Source organism: Lontra canadensis, unplaced genomic scaffold, assembly GCF_010015895.1.
Source record: "Lontra canadensis isolate GAN:19392208 unplaced genomic scaffold, GSC_riverotter_1.0 scaffold120, whole genome shotgun sequence".
Lineage (NCBI taxonomy): Eukaryota > Metazoa > Chordata > Mammalia > Carnivora > Mustelidae > Lontra > Lontra canadensis.
In genome coordinates this window covers 170,561-192,449 of record NW_022631114.1, presented here as the reverse complement: position 1 = coordinate 192,449, position 21,889 = coordinate 170,561, and the positions used below count along the sequence as shown (strand labels likewise).

The 21,889-nt window shown below is 48.6% G+C and overlaps 1 long non-coding RNA gene across 1 annotated transcript; it reads right to left on the bottom strand.

Moving 5' to 3' along the window:
* Positions 1–205: 205 nt before the first annotated feature.
* LOC116857198 lies at positions 206–21,497 on the bottom strand. Its single transcript, XR_004380711.1, has 3 exons — positions 21,063–21,497; positions 20,815–20,906; positions 206–299 (listed from the first exon to the last, which is right to left on the bottom strand). It is a non-coding gene; the product is annotated as an uncharacterized LOC116857198 (long non-coding RNA).
* Between the last annotated feature and the right edge of the window lie 392 nt (positions 21,498–21,889).

Sequence of the window (21,889 nt, the reverse complement as noted above, 5' to 3'; positions counted from 1 at the left end):
CCTTCCCACACTGACCCATGCCCCTAGCCCTTGTCTAGTCACAGATGAAAGGATGTGATGAGATCCCGAGACTTTAGTCCAAAAGGGACAGGGGATGTGGGGGTTGGGATCGGAGCTCCAAAAATCTTTTCTATTTTGGAATCATCCCCGGCATGACCAATGGCCCAGAAAGGCCTATTGCGCAGTGAGGGGCCCTCTTGCTGAGCTGTGGGGAACTGAAAAGCCATCATCTTTGAGGACCATGGAATGTTGCTCCAATGATAGGTGTCGTCTTTGGCTTCCTTGTCCAGACATGGTCTCTGCAAGTGAAAAAGGGGTGTGTAGTGATAACCACACACATAAGGGGAAAGAAGCAAGGAGAAAAAAGGCGAGGGTTCCCAGATGACATTCGGGGACACCCTGAGAGGAAGCCTCCACCCTTGTTCTGTTCATTAGCCCCTGCTCTGGTGGACCACCCGGCGTCCCAGCACCCTCTCTAAGAGAGCGGTTGTGCTGGCGATGGACTTCACATCTGTGTGAGGCCCTGGAGGGGTCAGAGAGAGCCACATCACCTCCCACGGCATGACTTCCATAAAGACAGCATGGCTGGCTGGTGGTCAAAAAACAGAAGTGAGGCCCAAGCCTGGGAGACATAGGAAGAACTGCCGGGTCAAAACCAATCAGAGTCCACTGGGGAATGAAAACAACCAACAACGTGCTGCTGTGGTCAGCCTATAGAGAGGCTCTTTTCTAATATTTTCCAAGACCTCAGCTTGTTGGGGGTTTTGTTTGGTTTTGTTTTTTTTTTTATGAAATCCTAGGCAAGAAAATGTTACACAGCAGCCCTGTTACAGCAATGTCTTCACAAACGTTACCTCACATCCTCAGTGATGAGATTAGCATTTAACCATACTAGAGAATCAATAGACACAGATATCCTGAAAATTCAAGTAGTTAATTTCCTCTTTCAATGCTAAGGGTTTCAGTGATACATCCAGACGACTCTATGACACTTGTTAAGAAGAAATCAGTGATGTTATTTTAGGAGATGTTATTTTAGGAGAAAACAACTAATTAGTTTTCTTTTAAAGAAGAGGAAAAACTGGGGTGCCTGGCTGGCTCGGTGGGTTAATGATCTCAGGGTCCTGGGATCGAGCCCCTCATCGGGCTCCTTGCTCAGCGGGGAGCCTGCTTTCCCCTCTCTCTCTGCCTGCCTCTCTGCCTGCTTGTGATCTCTCTCTCTGTTAAATCAATAAATAAAATCTAAAAAAGAAAAAAACCACATCTTTTTCCCACTCTAATTTCTTAAAGACCTAAAACAGTTGGGAATAGTTCTGGATTAAGTAGCTAGCACGAGCGCGTTGACCCATGGTATCATTGTCTGGTTTCTAGCAACATGCTTGTTGATATGTTCATCCACTCACTGTCCTGACAATAGATGTTTCCTCCAGTTGTAGGAGATAGTCACCCTTTGGTCCAGACTCTCCTGCAGGCACTGAGGATCCTGGAGTGATCAGATCAGCCCCGAGGAGTTTATATTCTGATGGAATAGAGAGATGAGCCGGAAGAAGCCGCCATGTTGACGCCGACTCAGCTGACCACACTTGCTGTAAGGTATGACATTTCAGCTGTGTATCCAAGGGCCCCAGAAACGCAGCGGGAAACTTGGAGCAGCCCTCCTCATTGACTTCAGGCCTTTCCCCAACTCCAGTGAGACAAGCCAACATGTTTCAGCTCCTAACGCAGGGCAGATCTCAACTATAACATGTGACTCAAAGCAGTCGGTGAGATAGTGCCCCTTTGGCGAGTGTCTGATTGGTTCCAGAGGAAAGATTTTAGACAGCCCGGCTCAGAGCTCATGTCTGGAGGGGAGTCCTTGGGGCCCCGGTTTCTGGCAGGCATCTGGACTGAGGGACTAGCAGGGCTCTCTACGTGCTCACGTGTGAAGTCCTGTGAGACACACAGCCTGTGGAAGCCAGCAGGGCTTTCCATGGGGCCAATTCATTGTCCACCTGCAAGCTGCTAACCTCACTCCTCCAGGCCCTGACGAGGGAGGCTGGGACATGATTCCAAGGAGTGGTAGCCTCTTAAAGCTATAATCCTGTCAATCGACTTGAACGAACCGATATTACAACAATGGAATCTTAAAGAAAAGATACAAAAATGGTCGTGCTGTCACAGAGCTGGGCCCATTAAGGAACGCTGACCGTCTTCCTCTGGGCCAAGCCAAGTGGTGAGTCAGTCAGGGACAGGCTGGACATGTGCCTTTCAGTAAGTCGTATTTCCTTTGATTAAAAAGGTAATGGAGAAGCCAGACACAAAACGACAAAGTAGGATTCCACTTACACGAGATCCCTAGAGGAGTCGAATTCAGAGATGGAAAGTAGCATCTTTCCATCCCGGTGGCTGCCGGGAGCTGGGGCAGGGGAAAGGGGGAGCTCGTGTTGAATAAAGACAGAGTTTCAGTTTGAGAAGATGGAAAGGTCCTGGGGATGGATGGATAGGGGTGATTCTGGCACAGCAGTGTGAACAGACTTAATGTCGCTAAAAAATGGTTAAGAAGGTAAATTTATGTTAGGTGGGCTTTATCACAATTTAAAAAAAGTGATGGGGCTACTTGTTCTGATTCTTTAATTAGATCATTTGAAGATTAATTGTGTTCTGTTTAGCATTTTCCTTCTATATATGTGCTGGCCTTTCCACAAGGCATTAGATAGAGATTCTTAAGGACAGGAACTATTTATCATTTATCGTGGGAGCCCACAGCACCAGTACGAAGCCCTTATACATAATGCTGGATAAATGTTATTTGAAAGAAAAAAAAAAGAATGAACGCATGACCCAGCGTTCCTTCATCCACAAAGGCCATGCCCCTGCACCGTGTTTTTTCCTAAAAGCATGTTTGCAGCAGAGTAACAACAAAAACAGGGACGTGATTGCGTTGCAGTCAGAGTAATGAAGACTTTCAATCCAAAAAAAACACCAACGTTAAGTCCACATCTGTGGTCATATTGAAAGCTTCTTGTCTTCATTTTCCGCAAAGCCTTCCTCACTCCACTCTAAGAAGAGGAAAGACTGATGAATGAATGAATAAATGAATGGCTTCCCTTCCCAGTCCACAGACTAGACTGTCCCCAACCAGATATCAGCAGCTTCCATGCAGAGAGCCTTCCTGGTCCCTGGAGAGGTAAAGGAACCCCCCAAAGCTGGGCCAGCGACAACGTCCCTTTCCGGGGCAGCTCCTTCCCCTGGGTGAGACAGGAAGTGATCACCAGCTGCCCTCCCGCTGACTCAGCCATGAAACCTTTACAGTAATCTGACTTCACGGCTCTAGTGCTTCCCTGGGCAAAGATTGTCTCATTTTCTGGTAAGGCGGATCTCTGAGGCGCGGGAAACTCAACAGCAAAAAGAACAGAACAGCAGAAAGAGACACTTGCATTATTCAAAGCTGGGGAGCGGGCGTGGCACAGGGGAACTGAAATGCTTTTTTCCTCAGTTTGCTTTCAATGCTGAGCAACCATCCTGGTGTCCTCAAATTCCTAAGATTTTTTTTTTTTTAAAACATCTCACATTTTGGTACTAAAAAAATCCAACCATTTGCGCACTCCAGTCATTTTTAGCAAAGAGTACATTCGTTGTTTTCTCTGCAGAACAAAACCCAAACCTCATCTAAATTAAAAGCTGTGCACAAAAATAAGGGGGGATCTTCTGGTTAGTGCTGCAGAATTGCCTTGAGCTTGGCCAGGCTTCCTGGCCCGCTGAACCATTTTTTGGTGGCATTAAGTGCACTCGCCGTGTTGTGCAACCCTCCACCACCACCCATCGCTAACGACTAGGGAGATCTCAAAATATGTAATCATAGTGAGAAAGCTTTTTCTGGGCTCAGAAATTCAGAATGACAGAAACTATCATTTGTGGCATTATCATGGAGGAGAATCTGAAAAACCTCCGGCCACAAAATACCTAGATATGCCGTACAAAAATAACAAACACGGTTTTAAAAGCACAGCTGAGATCAGTAAAGGAAATCCCTGAGGCCAAAGCCGGCTGAACACCGGGGCAAGGTGCTGATGCTTTGGCTGCCGGTTGCAGCAGGAGCTCTGGCAGGGAAAAGAAGTCACCTTGAGTCTCATAACCTCAGGCCACACTTCACACAGCCTTGGGGTTTAAGCTGACACATCTGTACCGTCTGGGAACTCCCAGCCTACTAAATAACATAGAGAGAGTCCCCATCTAATCATATCACACGGCACCTGTTGGAGCAAATAGCCAACTTCTCTGTGGCAACAAATCCCCGACCTCAGCCACCCAAGATCCCCTCCATGAGCATTCTTTGAGAAGCTCACAATCAAAAACTACAAAAATGCTTCAAGGGACACGAGCACAAAGGACCAGAGTCAACGGACACAACAGGCAGCAAGGATCATGAACCTCGGGAACCCCAAGAAGACCGGGTAATGAAACTATCGGAAGAGGCTAAAAAATTATGGTTAAGGAAATTTAAAAATGTAAAAGGGAGGATCGAAATTATGAATAAATAATCAGACTCTGCTTTAAAAAATAAAAAAAGACCAGACATATTTGAAAAAGGACCAAATACAACTTCTAGAAACGAAATGTAGGTCATCAAAACCAGAAACTTAATGAGTGGCTTTCATGGTCAGATTAGACAGCTAAAGAGAGAATTGTGGCCCGGGAAATAGTGTGGAAGGAGATCACCTGGAGGACAGCACAGAAAGACAAAGAGAATCTCAAAATGAAAGAAAAGTTAAAGACACAGAAGATAAATGAAGCTTCAGCGGGCACCGCATAGGCGCTCTGGAAAGAAAGACACTAAGAGGCAATATTTTAAAGATCAGGGCTGAGAATGTTCTAGGAGAGGATTCAGGAAGCAAAACTGGTTTGAAACAAGATGCACAAAATTAGATCCATTGTAAGGAAAAGCTGCCAAAGGGCGAAACCCAGGGTGGGGGGCAGCCTGACGATAGACTTTCAGTAGCAGCAATATAGAAGCCAGGAGTAGGTGGAAACTTTTCAAAGCACCAAGAGATGCAGGATGATCCTACTCTGTTTACAAACTAAAAATAGCAAAGGAACAAACTAAGGCTAAATCATAGATCATGGTTAGGGTTAGTCATCAAGTTACTTCTGTACGAATGACCGACTTCGTCGGGGGGATGATCTGTACAGTTGCACAGGATCCCCACTCTTGGCCCGAGGCTCTGCTGTCACCAGCCTGAAATTTCCTAATCATGCTGAACAAGGAGCCCTGCAGTTCCAGTTTTCACTGGACTCTACAAATTATGCAGCTGGTCCTGTATGCAGCCCCTGAGGACCTGGTGCCCCGTGAGAAGCAAGCAAGCAACATCCTACACGATGTGTGGTCAAGTTCATTAGAACAAAGCAAACACCATGCGGGAAAATCTAAGTCTTGTAGCTTGAAAGACAGAGAAAAGGATTTATGACAATATACTTGATAGCGTTTTTCAACTGCAAGTCTCCCCTTGTACACGGGGAGAGAAGGGAAAACCAAGCTCCATCAGGGTAGTACCAGAAAGGAGTGCGATAAATCACCAAAAACAGACATATGTTAAGCCTGGTGACTCGCACAATGCACCCAGGAGCTGATTAACACAGTGGATGGAGCTGATGGTGGTGGAAAGAAAAATATCTTTCTCAAACATATCAGTAGAAACACTCCACGGGAAGCGCCTGGCTGGCTCAGTCAGTTAAATGTCTGTCTTCGGCTCAGGTCATGATCCCTGGGTCCTGGGATCGGCCCTGCGTCAGGCTCCCTGCTTAGGGAGCCTGCTTCATCCTCTCCCTCTGCCCCTTCCCCGACTTGATAGTTCTCTCTCTCTCTCTTGCTCTCACTCTTGCTCTCAAATAAATAAAATCTTTAAAAACGAAACACTCCACAGCGTCACTGGTGAAATCTATATATTGGTCCAAATCAGACAGCTAGAAACACAGTAACACCAGTCAAAACAATCTAGAGGAAGTCCCTCCTCTGCTCCTTCAGGTTATAACAAGTAATGACGGGGGAAAGCTGCTTTAAAAAGTGTCCCGATGCATCTCATTGTTTAATCTTTCTTATTATCAAGAGATTCTGGGAATATCAGAAGGTACCTTACAAGGCAAGAAAAAGTAGCAGGACTGGTATGAAGCTACCCTATTCATTATTTTTTCAAAGACTCAAGTTTAAGGCCTTAATGAGAGTGGGCTCTCTCCAGTGAAACAGGTTTTCACTATTACCCTGACGTTTGAAGAAATAGAGAGTTCATTAAACCACGCGGATTGTATTTGCAGCCTTTTCGGTCCCTTAGGCCAAAAAAAAAAAAAAAAAAAAGAGTATCAAACATCTCATAGAAAGTACCATTTTTCAGACTAAAAATTCAGAGTTGCAAAATAGACAGCCTTGTAATATCAGATTTAAAATGGAAACTTTTCGTCTATAGTTTCTGAGGTTATGTGGGTGGGATGGGGAAAGATGGTGAGCCACGGCAAAGTGGCAGATGACAGAGAGACACACACAGAGACAGAGACACAGTGAGAATGATGGTTGCAAGTCTGCACTGGCTCCTGGGGGCCACGTCTGTAGTTTTTCATCTGGAGATACTTTTAGGGGGGGCACTGCTTCTGACTATCCTCATGGAGGCAGAGAGTGAAAATTTTCCTTGGATATAAAACTTACAAGCACTAGTAAATGACCCAGTTGTTTATAAATGCTGATCTCGGTGGCGCCTGGGTGGCTCAGTGGGTTAAAGCCTCTGCTTTCGGCTCAGGTCATGATCCCAGGGTCCTGGGATCGAGCCCCACATCGGGCTCTCTGCTCGGCGGGGAGCCTGCTTCCTCCTCTCTCTGACTGCTTCTCTGCCTACTTGTAATCTCTGTCTGTCAAATAAATAAATACAATCTTTAAAAAAAAATTTATAAATGCTGATCTCCTTCAGTGAGCCGTCCTCACACTGGAAAGGGGGCAGTGAAAAGGGTCCTTTGGCAGTCTTTCACAATAATTTAACTCTTCGCTGGTCTGAGACACTCCTTCTCAGATGGGACATCTGTCCTGCACAGCCTGGCACCGGGAATGGAAATCGGGGGAGTGGGAGGGATGAGTTCAGAAGGGGGATTCCAGACCGGCCGCACCTGGGCGTCCCTAGAGTCCACACACGCCTGTGTTCCTCCTTCCTTCTCCCTCCCTCCGTTCCCCAGAGAACTCTCTGAAAATGGCTCTCTTGGCCGGTTTCTTTCCCTCCCAGGACGAGCTATGGCCGGAGGTGGGGATGTCCGCACATAAGAGGTTGAAACAGGGACATCTGAGATCAGGACTTGCGTAAAGGCACAAAGAATGGCCTTCGCATCACAGCTTCTGCCCAGCTTCTCTGCCTCTTCCTCCTTCGAAGATTCCCCAAGTTCGGCTTTGATGGCCAAATGTCCACTCCTTCCTCTTTCGGCCTTCCTAGGCATCTTGAGTAAACAATGACACTAGGATCCAGCATGTGCTTCTCTATGTGCTTTGGGGATGTACATTTTGTGGAAATAAGAAAGAGATCCTGTTTCTACTGGTTTCCCATGCAAGGGAGGTCGAAGTTTGGGCAGTGGTTTGCCGGTTGGTTTCTAGGCCAGCAGCCCAGATGAGCCACACGGATGGGGGCTTTCATCAGGATGAGCACGCCACCTTTGCTGGTCCAGTGAGTCGGGCCTAATTAAAATACAAGGTGAGCACATGGCAAAAACGCGAGGAGGAAGAAAAAGAGAACATGACAAAGTAAAATGGGTCATTGAGACAATGAAGACAAAGGGGAGGAAGAAGGTGATTTCGCTGGTGGTACATTCTAGAAGAGTCGCTGGCTAACCCCCTTCTCCCATACAGAGTCCTGCTGTGAGGACAGCCACCCAGGGACTAAGGCATAGCCCGGAACAAGCAGCCAAAGCTTCCAAGTCAAGATCTTTTAAAGAGCTGGTGCACAGTGCACAGAGAAGGACTTTTTTCAGAACGCGGTAGAGGTATACAGGAGACATTTGAACACTTCCAGAGCATTATGAGTAATGCGGACCAGAATGCAAGTTGACCCTCACGTTTATTCCTTATTTATATTTAGTATATGTACTGAATGTTCCTCCTGCAGTACAGCCCACGGGCATGTACAAAAAACGATATTTTTTTTTTTTTAAAGTGCAGTCCCTGCTATTAGGACTTAGAACCCATTATCTGAACAGGCATGCCAAGGCAAGCTATTTCCGGGGATCATTTTGTATGCCTGCCTGCCCATTTTCTCCCACCAAAATTTCTGGGAATGGCTGCACGAATGTGTCATTTGACAGAGACTTTCTGTAGTCAAGGTTTCCACAACTTAACAGAAAACACTGGGTAGACCAGTAAGATGAATCCTACTTAGGCAGAGCATTACAGAGATAGAGGAGATGTGTCTACACAGTTATAAATGCAGCCTGCAAAAGGACAAACATGTTGTTAAATAGTATTTTTAAGCTAAAGAAAGGAAGCTCTTTAAAAGGCACATTGTGAGGAGCTTAGTACAAAGAGCCAAAGCCATAAGAATTACATCTTTAAAAATGCACAGGAGATGGGGTGCTTTGGGTGGCTCAGGAGGTTAAGCATCAGACTCTTGATTTCAGCTCAAGTCATGATCTCAGGGCCGTGGGATCAAGCCCTGCGTCGGGCTCTGCACTGGGTGTGGAGCCCGCTTAAGATTCTCTCTCTCCTCTCCTGACAAGTTTGCATGTGATCTCTCTCTCTCTCTCTCTCTCTCTCTCTCTCAAATAAATAAATAAATAAATGCACAGAAGTGGTAAAGCAGAAAACTGTGTAGACCTTGTGTTTTGGTAGAAAACTTTCGAGGACCAAGTAATTGAAGGGAAAGCTGAATGAGCGCATGGACATTGTCCCAGCCTGACCACCACGGGCTCCTGGGTGGCCCCCGCCCAGCCCAGAATAGTTGTCTCCAGAAACGGTGAATCACAGCATTCCCAGCAGCTGGCACCACTGCCTACCCCCACTTAGCATTCTTTCACTTCCCCTTCCGCTTTCACCCACAGTCTGCAGCAGGAGGTGAAGAGAAAGGAAGAAGGAGACAAAAGACACGGGGCTCATGGAGGAACTGAAGCCACCATATGACCTCTCGAAAGAAGAGTGATTAAGACTGTGGCCCCGAGTCTGAAGCCTGCTGTGCCTTCAGGAGGCTTATACTTCCAATAGCCACTACCTACGGCTCTTTTTCAGACTACTGCCTGCAAGCCATTAGACAGCTTGACTTGCTTATATAAGGAACCAGAAAACCATGGCAATGACTAAGAGGCAGCCCTTACCCAAGGATCAAGGGCTGATGGCAGGAGTATAGAACCCCATCCCCTTGCTGCCAGCGGGAACATCCCTGAAAGGCATTCACTTCCCCCTTGCAGGGCACAGTGCAAAATAGAAATGCCAGTCCCTTGTTTCAAAGTTATTGAGGAATTCAAGACATCAACAGCAGAGCATTGAGCCAAGCACAGGGCTCTTCTGAGCATGGAGCCCCACGTGCCAGCGCCCGATACAAACCCACAAAGCCAGCCTGGCCTATGGGATCAGACCGTAGCCACCTGCCCTGAGATTTCTCTGAGATGGTCCCTACTGGCTCACTTCCCAGTCTGGCTCTCTGAGCAGGTTTCTCCAGGAATCACTTCCCTACCATGTCACCTCATCTCTCGAGGTCTGCTTCTGGGAGCCTGACCCAAGACAGGGCCTTGGAGGTGCTACATGAACTTCTTGAAACCTCGGTTTCCTTTGTCTGCAAAAATGGGAGGAAAATAGAGTGTCTTGTTGAGCTGCTGGAGAGTCACGTGGGATAATGCATGAGAAGTATTTAGCATAGCTTTGGGTGCATAACACATGCGCCATGAACATTAGCTAGCTAACAGTGTTTTTATTATAATTACCGACAAAATTAAGTGCGCTTGCCTTCACAAAGTGATTGACCTCCCTCTCCAGCGTCTTAGACTTCTCTTGGCCGAGGTGGGACACCAGGTTTGAGCCATTCTGCTAGGAACATCCACACATCATTTGTGCTTTAGAAACCCCTCCATTCACTGGAAAGCATATTGCTAAAATACACAGTCATCACAAAACCCCAGCAAGAGCCAAGACTCCAGCCAAGCCAAGATGTCCTCAACCACTTCGAACCAAACAAAAGAAAGCAAGCTTTAGGACAGCAGAAGTTGGTTTCACTTTATCAAATGGGTATTGACCAAGCTGGTTGGCCCTCGCTCTGCGTGAGCCATCTAAGGCTACCAAAATATCTGAGACACAGCCCTGCTCCCCAATGAGCTCATAGGTTCAGCCAACTGAGTCAGAGAAGCCCAAATGTTCTCTGACTTAGGAAGACTTGATGTTTGGATGGCCCAAACATCAAGTCTTCCCAAGTCAAGTGACATGGCATTGCCCTCTGCTCCTTGGTTCCTGATATGACATGTAGAAATGACTGGCTGGAGCATGGTCCTCCCTGAGCACCTTGCATCACTGTCCCCTATCTCCCACCAGACACCCCTCACTGCTGCTGTTCAGATCAGAAGAACAGTCATGGCATCCCTGGTGATTTCCTGGTGTACGAAAGGCAATGACTGACTCAATAAATGAAGGAATTGCTCAATTCACCGGCCAGTCAACCCACTAACCAACAGAGATACTTGGAGTGCACTTTCCCAAAGAAACAACGTGGCGGGTGGTGAGTGGCCCCAAGGCAGCCCCATACCCTGTCTCCACCTCTAACACAGTAGAGGTGAGCTGGGGATAACTGGTCCATTTCAACTCCCCTTAACACATTCTTCTCAAACAAACTGTGGGAGCCCAGCTGCATTCACACACTGTAGACATGCTTCATGAATGGGTCCCTACCTGACTTTTCCTGGCCAGGGCTTGAGTAGAAGGAAATGCAGTGCTTTGAGTCAGCAAAGCTGCAAGCTTTCCGTGAAGGTGCTCCCAAGTCTTAGCAAGGGGCCCCTAGAGACAGCCAGACCCACTGAGTGACAGGTCTATTTCGTGAAGCAGCATTATTCAGAGGAAAACTTTGGGTTTCATTTGACTCTCACCTCGAATAAGGTCCAGGAGCTTATCACTATAATGTGGCACTAAGGGGCAACTGTCCCCAGTTTGGAAAAGCTATTTTCCCCCCTTAGATTTGCTTTATAGTCAAGGCTATTTTCCTAATTGGGGTGGTAAGTTAATCATGGCCAAGGCCATTTGCAGTCTCCTCTCACAGTGCACTGTCAGATACCAGCAGAGCCCCTCAGAGGCTCTCCTGTCCCCAGGAGTACCCTCAGCTACTCCCTTGCACCCTTGCTTGGCGACCAGTCCCCACACTGTCCTCCCCAGGAGCATCTTCTGTGTCATGCTCACCTGAGCAGAGGACTGAGATAGGATGCCCTCACCATCCCTGCAGAGGGGGGCACCATGTCTGCCACTGAAAATGGGTACGTGCCACCCCTGATCATGACCCTTCAGAAAATGTTTCTCTGTAAATAGCAAATCAGAAGCACTGTGCCTACCATTCAGAGCTGTTGCAGGAATCATCACGCACAGACTTCCAGCCCACTCCCAGCTTGAGGTAGAGGTTTCGTGTTGTACACTGGAAGCAGTGGCTTGTGCTGGGCTAGATGAGCCATCCTGCTGGAAGAACGGACCTTATGCTTGGAGATGAGGTTTTCCTCTCTGACCTACCAACCTTGAGTATGCAGAGATCCAAGCCCAGGACCGGGATGAGAATTTCTGAATTCTCAGATTCAACTCATGACTCACACGCAGTGAGGATCACATAAGAGGTGTCTGCATCGCAGAAATCCTGCAGATGATTCTCCTGTTCTCAGACACCTTCGCTTATGTTCTGGCCACCTACTTATAGAAGTCATTTGCCGCTGAAGAATTTCATCACCAGGCTCAGAAATAGAATTTTTCCCCTAATGTCAGGGCTTTCCAGAGGAACAGACTGATACAGCATGTGCATACAGAAACAGAATGGTCTCACACAATTGCTGACAAGTCTGAAATCTGCTGGGCAGACTGGCAAGCTGAAGACTCAGGGAAGACTTACTGTTTCAGTCTCAAGTCTGGAGGCAGAAGTCCTTCTTCTTTAGGAGCCTCAGGTTTTTTCTCTTAAGGACTTCAACTGATTGGGTGAGGCCCACCCACATTATGATGGGTAATCTGCTTTCTTCAAAATCCACTGATTTAAATGTTCTTTATATCTAAAAATACATCCACAGTGACACCTAAGCTAGTATTGGGGTACTATAGCCTATGCTGGGTCATATGTAAAATTAACCACTAGTAGTATTTGTTTGAAATCCTTGTAGCTGAGTGAGGTTGATATGGCTATACAGAGGAATGAAGTATAGGAGATGAGGTATGGAACCTTATAGGGCAAAACTTCTTTCAAAATATAAGATCCTCATTGACTATAAGTTACTAGAAGGAAGGGGCCATGTTGGAATGGATTCTGATCTCCACTGCCAAGCCCAGGGCACATGAGAGATGCTTCATGAATAGTAAGTGTATCATGGACTCTGGATCTAAATGGCCTGGGCCCCCATTCCAGCTCTGCAATGGACTGGCTGTGCGATCTTGTTCTGGTTTTTTAACCTCTCTGTCCCTCGTTTTCGTAAATGAAAATAGGAACAATAAAGTGAAAACAATAACTGGTAAGAGGATTAAATAAATTAATATTTGTAAAATGCTTACACCAATATCTAGGTGGTTGTTAATAGAATACAACTCTTCCCCAGCTGTGGACCACAGATGATAAATCATTTCTCATTCCGTTGCACCACCATCCTCAAAATTTGAGCCTGTTCCCGTTAAGCCTGATGGAAGGTCCTTGCATTCCCTGGTCCACAATCAAGAGTCTAAGGGTGGAACACACAGATGTTTGGTGCTGAGCACACCCACCTGCCCACACACAGCCCCAGTGCTGCTCACAAAATGCAGCCATCCAGCCACGGAATTCTGCCTAGGACACAATATCCTCACAAGCTGTAACTGCTCATAACCATCAAGAAGAACAGAACACAGGGCCTTCTGAAGATTTGCCTTTATCTTTGCAAGGAATGTGGAATAAATGAGCTCCTCTACCCAGAAGGCCATTTTTCCTATCTTGAAGATGTGAGTGGGTTGTGTTGGACCCAGTGTATGGGGCTTCTCCTAAAAAGGCTGATTATGTAATTTGGTATTATTTTGCAATGGTGGTAAGAATAATGGTGCTGGCTTCCCCCATCAACATTAGATTCAACCCAATCTAGAAGCCAAAGGATGTGATGATGATGACAGCAGTGATGATATTAAAAATCCTCTTATTTCTAGTATTCTTAAACACCTTTGAGTAAGATGATAACAGAAGCACCGAGGACCCTTAGTCATTAGATGTAAAAGGAAATTTAATCTGTAAAAGTATATAATGAGCCCAAGTACTTTGAAAAGTGCCTCAACTTGATTTGAGTGATTCCTGAGTTTCTAATTCTTCCCAAAGACATTACTGAGTGACTGGCACGGCTGGCTGGAGGATTTTGGTTGTGTGGCATGAAAAGAATGGGGAGGGGGTGGCCACAACAGGGTCTCCCCATTATAGCACTTGGGGAAAACATCAGCTTTACCCCACTGCTGGGCCTTCCAACATGGCGCTGATTGTGGCAATGGGTTGGAGGACCCTGCTGGGCTGGGCAGGTTGTGGAATCACCTTTCCAACTGCCTTAGCTCTCTCTCAGCTCTGAGCAACTCTAAGCTTTCACCACCCGATAACACCCCTCAATGGGACCCCTCAGATCCACTAGAATCCACTAGGAGCAATGGTGGCAGGTGTGGGGTGGGGGTAGAGCTAGGGGTTAGCAGGTGCTGCCAATTCAAACCCCCCCACCTGGGGTGGAAGGATGAGAAACAACGGAATGGAGAACCCAGACTCTTCCACAATAGAATTCATTCTTCAAACCAAAACGTAATGGGAGCAAAGTAGGTGAAGGCAGAGCTATTTTCATCAAAGCAAGGGGCGGGTGGAGTCCAGAGCTCTGCTTCTGTTCTCCTTGCTGGACCCGGCATCTGCCACTTGCCAGCTGACTATCCTCAGGCAAGGTAACTGGCCGTCTGAGCCTTACAGGTAGAGCAAAGAGGCTTCGGAGGACTTGTTAAGAGGATTACGTAAACAGACGTACAGATGGCACCAAGCATAAATGAACCGGTACTGGCGAACCATTCCTTTCCCTCCTCTGACTTGTGGTAGGTGAAGGTGAAGAAGAAGCTAAGCTTTGTTCCCTAAAATTTTCCCAAGTCCCAGATGAAGCTCCAAGCCCTTGGCTGCATAAACTATATGAGAGACTACAGAAGCGCTGGGCTATTGGGGCTGGGTCTGCCTTACACCGTAACCAAGACAGAACAGAACATGGTAACTGTCCCTCCCGGGGTCATTACATAGGCCACCTGTTAATTCCATTGTCCTCCATCTCCAAGAGAACAGATGCATGATGAATCTCCATTCTTTCCCCGTGCTCTAAGATCCCTCCCCTGATGGGCCCCGATGAGTGGTTCTGAAAGCTAAGAATGCAGACCTTGGTGGCCAATGCCCCTGCATTGCCTTCTGTAGCCACAGGCTTTGTAGTGGGCAAGAAACTTGCTTCTCACTGCAATCAGCCTTATGCATTTTCCTTCTGTGCTTTGGGTCTTGAAGGAATACGACCACATATGCGTTCACCACAAATGCATTTCCAAGTAATTGCTTCTTCTTTTACACCTTTAAATCTTGGCCCCAAATGGAGCTTCTGAAATCAGATTCCATCCCCCCAAGTCCACCTCACTGAAGGGAATTCAGTACATCTCAGGAGACACACTCTTTAGCATTTCCACCCCAATTATGGCTTTCCCCAAACCCACTTGTAGCTGCCTTCTTGTGATGGCTGAACCATCCATTTTGGATAATTTCCCAAATAACATTGTTATTTTTTAAATTAAAGGCTTTCTGAAGAAAAAACAAGTTCAAACAATGAGCTCATTAACGTAGCTTGGTACACTACCAACACACTGGATAAGAACAACACTTAGATACACAAATAGCAATCAGTTGGAGGATCCAGTGAGGAAAAAGGGTATATCCTTCAAGAGTTTTTTTTTTTTCTTTTACAATGACAACACACACAAAAAAAAAATCTGCAAAAAACTTAAGGTTCACGCAAGATGTCTCAGAGAAAAACTGTTAAGAAATGCTAAAGAAGAGGGGTGCCTGGGCAGCTCAGTGCTGAGTGCCCAACTCTTCATCCTGGCTCAGGTCTTGAACTCACAGTTGTGAGTTTTAGCTCCATGTTGGGCTCTGTGCCAGGTGTGGAACCCATGTTTAAAAAAAAAAAAAATGCAACAGCAGAGTAGAACCGATGGAAACACATACCACGTTCTGAAGAAAATTCATTATCATGTCAGTATCTCTATGATAATTAACATGATTGTGTCCATTATGTTAATTTATAAACAATGTGACTTCAATAAAATTTCCACTTTTTTTTTTAAACTAAGTAAGCAGATTTTAAAGTTCACATAGCAAATGAAGCAAACAAGAATGGTCAGGAAAAGGAAAAAGAAAACAGAGCAAAGGGGGAAAAGAGAAGAAGGAACAACCATCCCACATATCAAAGCAAGTCATAAAGTCTCAACAAGGGTAACAGCACTGTACCAGCTCACGGACAGACAGACCAGTCAGTGGAATAAACTAGAAAGAGACCCAGTTCTGGTCAGTAAATTACAAAGGTGGTATGTCTAATCATTGGGGAATGGGCCAATAAATGCTATCAAAACAACTGAAAAAGAGTCAAGCACACCATACCATACTCCCTATTATGTCTCAGCATCTACTCCAAATAAATCAAAGATATAAAGATTTTTTTTAAAATGAAACCATAATAGTACTAGAAGGAAACATGGCAAGTTCCTGTAGAACCCTGGAGCATGGAGGGCCTTTCTTTTGTATCCGGAATCCATTTAAAAAAAAAAAGTTTACAGTATCCTACCACCTAATTTTTGTAAATCTTATACATACCCACACAAGGTAAGAAAAATCAAAAGACAACAAGGTGGGCGTAAATATTTGCAAGTCCTATTACAGAGAGCTAACCCTTCCTCGATAGGAAAAGAGCTCCCGGAAATGATTAAGGAAAAAGAGCCAACAAGACGATCTTTATTTAGATGCGAGAGGAGACACAGAGGGAGCTCAGAGAAAAGGAAAGGCGAAGTGGCTCCTTAGACGAATGGAATGATGTTCAGTCTCACTTTAATAAGAAGAACACAGATGAAAACCGCCATCAGGGGCGCCAGGCTGGCTCAGTCAGTTAGGCGACCGATTCTTGGTTTCGGCTGAGGTCGTGATCTCAGGGTCCTGCGATGGAGCCCTCAGTACAGGGTCTGCTTGAAAGATTCTTTCCCTCTGCCCCTCCCCTCACTCATGAGCACTCTTTCATATAAATGCATAAATAAATGAACCTTTAAAAAAGAAAACTGCTGTGAAATGTCCATGCGGTGAGGCTGTGGGGAACGAGCATCCCTCCTCGATGACCAGGAGCTGTGTATATGGTACAACCCCTTTCAGAGTATCTGGAAAGCCTTGTAAATATCACAAACACACTTACTTTTGACCCAACCATCCTACTTACGGGAATTTATCCTACAGACATACCTGCACATGCAGGAAATGTCCTTGGGGGTGTGGAGAGGGGGGTGTTGTTTGTAGTAGCAAAAGATTGGAAGCAACCCAAGTGTCCATCAATAGGAAACTAGTTAAATAAATTTATAGTGTATCCATAAATAGGACACTATAAAGCTGTAAATATGAATGAAGACACTATTTAGGCACTGATTTGAAAGATCTCCAAGATATACAATAAAGCGAAGAGAACAAAGTCCAAACCCATTTTCGTAGAACGCTGACTTTTGTCAGGCTTGCTGTGAGGGCATCCCACCATCCACATCCAATGTGCATTTCTCCTTCCTTAAGCGAGACTGAGGATCCTTCCAATCTTTCATGAGCCATTTACAATTCCTTTTCTGTAAAGGGGGGAAGAAAAAGAAAAAACTACACACACACACACACACACACATACACAGAAGCACCATAAAAATGCCCAAGAAACTACCCTCAGTGTTCACTTGGGTTGGGTTGATGGGAGCAGGGGTAGAAGACAAGCTTTTCACAGTTTTGATTCTTGAACCAAGAAAATGAATTATCCATTCAAATGTAAACACAAACTAAATGAAGTCTTTCCCTACCAATTCTTCAGGCTCCCGCTAAGCCTCTCGTGTTTCCATCCATCAAGTACTTTTCCCACCTCTACATTTGACTTTGGAGGACGGGGCAAGGTCAAGGGTGAACGGGCAGCTGGGGGTGCCCCACAAGACCCATCAGGATCGCCCCATGTGAATGGACTCCTGCCCGTTTGTAAAAGATGAAGTCAGCGGCAGGGCTATTTTTGCCACAAGAGGAACATGTGCCTGCTTTGGGAAGAAACGGGCCACCGAGTCAGGGCATCTAGGCAGAGCAACTGTGACCACGGACGGCACATTCCGGCCGCCAGCCCGGGCAAGAGAAGGCTCCCGACCCCAGAATGTTTCTGCTCCAGCCTCCCGTGCCGCAGCTGGACTCCCACTGACCCGACTTCCCTGCGGGGTTTAGAGCTTTACCCGGATTACAGATGTGCAACTGCTCTCAGGTTTGGCTCAGTAAACTGCATTTCTCTTAGAGCACCCCGGATGGCAGCCTGACACCCCCACACCCCCCCAGCTCTAAATATTTCCCAGCCTAAGGGACCCAGGACCACAGCTTTGTTTTACCTTCCTCTGCGGAAGGGCAAGACCTGGCCGAGTCTGTGCAGGACAAGCTTGCACATCTGACGCATGCAGAGGGAAAAAAGCAAACCGGCATCTCCAAAGCGGCTGGTCCCCGCGGGCCTGGGCACTGGCAGCTCCCCCTTGGCTTCCTCTGATTCTGTGAGCTCAGAGGACAGCACGCTGGAAGTCAGCAGAGCAGCTGCCCCAGGAAAGAATGTGCTCGTTCCCCCCGTTGGGACTTCAAGGGCAAGGGCTGAGGGGTGTGCGGTGCCGAGAGAGGGGGAGATACCAGTTTCTCCAGTTCCCACCAGTCTGAACGCGGTCCGCGTGAACAAGCTGGTTTGGCTCAGGGAGGCCCCCGTCCCCGAGCTTTGGCAGCGGGCTGGAGAGAACGCATTTGTTCTGTCGCTAAGGAAGAAGACAGATGTATCCCCTGCCTGGTGCCGTGAGGGCCGAGTGAAGGTCTTGGCCCAAAGGGGGCAGGAGACATGGCCACTGGCCACCCAGGAGGAGTCCTGGGGATAGAGGGCTTGAGGCTGGGCTGCCATCTGCCTGGCATCAAGGAGAGCCACAGCCCTCTGGCCCCTCCACGGCCCTCCACCACCCGCGGCACCCCTCCATGTCCACAGTGCCCGCCGGCTTCTGCGAGGCCACTTCGACTCCCTAATTAAAAACTGCAGAGAAAGGAGGACTTCCTCTGCAGGAAGGGGGCCTGGTTCACAAGCTCAGTGACAGAAAGGGGACGCCGGGTTCCCTGGGGCCTGTGACTCATCCACCCTTCGGAGAGGATGGGGCACGGCGCTGTGTTTTCCCTGCTCTCCGCCAAAGTGCTAAGGAACCGGGGACTGTCAGTCAAAGCAAACGGGCCACTGCTGTCCGGCGTAGCCAGGCCACACACCAAGAGGCCCTGGACAGGTCAGCCGAGGGTAGGACCTTCCTCCCGCCAGCCCAGGGACGTTCCACGCAAGGAAGCACAGGACTGGGTGCTCCAAAGGACTTGTCAGAGTGTGGCCCACCGGCCGGGGAGGGCCTCACCCTCTGATCCCCATCTGAGCCATCTGGCTGGGACTGGGTAACTCCTGGGACCGGCGGTTCATCTCCTCCCCAAGGGCCGTGGTGTGTCTCAGCATCTATGACGCCCTTCTTCATGACACAGGTGTCACAGAGGTCCTCCCACCTGTCACAAACCTTAGCTCCTGAGAGGGCACAAGAAGGCCCATGGATGATTTCCAGACTATGACACGCCTGGGGGCCTCCCCGTCAGAGACAGCATCCTCAGCGCTCTCCCGGCACCCCCCTCACTTGTCACCAGCCCGCCATTCACCCCACAGCTGCTTCCGTTTTCCCATGCCCCTCTGAAAGTGGGAGCCCCATGGTGCCATCCCCTCCCCAGGGTTCTCTGAGCAGGGCAGAGGCTGTGAGAGTGTGGCCCCTCAGTCCCCCGTTGGCTGGATATGTGCCAAGTCCTGGGCTCTCCAACCTCTTTGAGCCAGGTTTCTAGCGTCAGAGGTCTCTGCCGACCCCCGGACAGAACACGTCAGCCCCAGCTTCTCTGGCTTAAAACTCAGAGTTCTTGGTCCCTCATAGTGCCTGTCAGACCAGGTCTTTGTGTGTCTCCGGTGGCCTCCTGCAGCCTCTGGAATCATGGGGGGAAGTGAAGCTTTGTGAGGAGGAGGAGGCGTGGAGGGTTCTGGAAGCCCACCGGCTAACGTGAGTCCTCCTGCCAAGCTGCCGGCTGACTTCACCACACGTTCCATATCTGTCCCCAGGGCCCTTGGGACGGAGTCGTCCGGCTCCCACACTGCACCAGTGTGCAATGAGCTCTGGAGCCTGGACTCCTACAGTGACCCAAACAGCAGGAACACAAGGGACCAAACGTCCCCCAGCAGCCTGAGACAGCAGACAGGCCAGGATGTTGGAAGGAAACACTGAAAGATGGAACATGTACCTGAGTCCAGACTGACTCGAAGGCCCTGCGTGCCTGCCACAGACAGATGAGTTCTCCATCGCCGTGTAACAAAGGAGCCCAAACTTAGCATCTTAAAACAGTGAAGCCATTTCTTAGCTACAGTTTCTGTGGGGTCAGGAACCCAGGAGCAACTCAGATGGATGCTTCTATTAAGGATCTCTCTCCTGAGATTGTCACTAAAATGTCAGCAGAGGTGACAGCCCCCTGAATGCTTGACCGGGACGGGAGCATCTGCCTCTAAGATGGCCCCACTGTCACACGCTGGCAAGTCACTGCTGGCAGGAGACCTTGGTCCTTACTACAGGGACCCGTCTGTGGATCTGTCCGCAAGCATCCTCTTGGGACAGCTGGCTTCCCAGAGGGACTTAGCTAAGAGAACCAGGCAGAGGAAGCCTCAGTATCTTGTAGGACCTACCTTCAGAGGTCACACTTGGGCATTCCCATAATCTTCTGTGGGCCACACGGGTCAGCTCCGTTCAGTGTGGGAAGGCACGACCACCAGCAGGAGGCGGGACTCTGGAGGGTCGCAGCCAGCGAGCCTGACTGGCCAGAATGGTCTGACTGACAGCCAGCATTTGCGTCACCGAAGGCCTCTGCACATCTCTACTCCCACATCCCTTTGGGTTTGTTTCTGTGAGAGCACATAGGGGATCAAGTACGTGTCAAGGGACACCCAAGCCTGCTCCGCAGGGGGTGGATGGATTCCAGCTCCCCCCAGAATAAGGGGGCATGTGCTCAGCCCTGCCACAGAGCCACCTCTGCCGCAAAGACAGGGCAGAGGCCGCATCCCGCCCGCCCTCACCCTGCCCTCCACCAAGGGCCTGTGGAAGCACGTGAGCGTCATACAGCAGTAGCCAACTGTCTGGGGAGAGGGGCAATTTGGGGTGCAATGCTGCTGAGTGCTCTCACATGTGTTGTCTCTCCACACAGCCCCTGGACTTGGTCTTAAATTCTTGCAGCACGGGGGACATTGGAAGAAATGGCACAAGTGAAACTCGGGGCGTGGTTCTGAGAAGAAAGCAAGAATTACCTGTGTTCAGTGTAAGCTGGTACTCTCAGGGGAGCGGGCTGCCCCCTCTTCCCATCGGGGGGCACGCGGCCGTGGAGCAGATGACGTCAACACTAGGAAGACAGCGAGAGAGACCTCGGTGTGGACACGGCGAATCTCAAGGTCCTTCCCCAGCACAGCAGAGGCCCAGACGGCAGAGCAGAGGCCTCCAAGGGGCAGCTGTCGTGCAAATTCTCTGCCGCCAAGGAAAGTCCTCCTGGGACATTTACCCTCCAGAGAAAGGGGGGGCCTGGGTTCTAGAAGTTTCAGTGGGCCTCAAGCCAGAGCCTGCTCTTAGTGGGGGACACTGCCAGTCACAGAACACAGACCCCTCCACGGCCGGGGAGACACAGCTTGCCATGGCCACTGTCCAAACTGGTATCAGATCCAGAAACAGCCACAGAACGCTGATCTAGAGCTGCCTCGGTTTCTCTCTCTGCAGAGAAGAAAAAAGGTGAAAAACAGCGTTTTCAAGCCCGAGAGGCCAGTGCCCCTGGGACCAGCAGGCTATCCCAGGGCGAATTCGGCCACACCGGCACTGTTACACATCTCAAGGAACCACACAAAATGGTCCACACCACTCACACCAAAAATGTTTACTTTACTCCCCCTAAATTTGAAACTAGTGTGCTGTGATGGGAAGAGTTTTGAGCCAAGAGTGCGAACGTCTGGTTCAGTCCCACTTCGACTGCTGACTGGCTCTGTGACCTCAGTCAAGTCTCTGAGCCTCGAATTTCTTGACAGCACAGACAGGATGGTGTCAGCCAGCTCACATGTCCGCATTTGCATAAGTTGCTGCAATCTATATTTTTTATGTCATCTTAGTTATTCTTGTCACCCTGGGCTCTGAGGAGGGCGGGGGTTCCTGGCCCACACACGATGCAGGCCCGGGCAGCGCCATCTTGAGCCCCTGTGGGGGGCCCTCAGCCCTGGGAGCCCGGCCGAGCACAGTAACGGCTCATGCGTTGAGGGGGCGGAAAGGGACCCCAGGCACCATCAGTGCAAATGGCCCCCCACGCCGCCCTGCCTCCATCGCGGATGTGGAATCCAGGGCCAG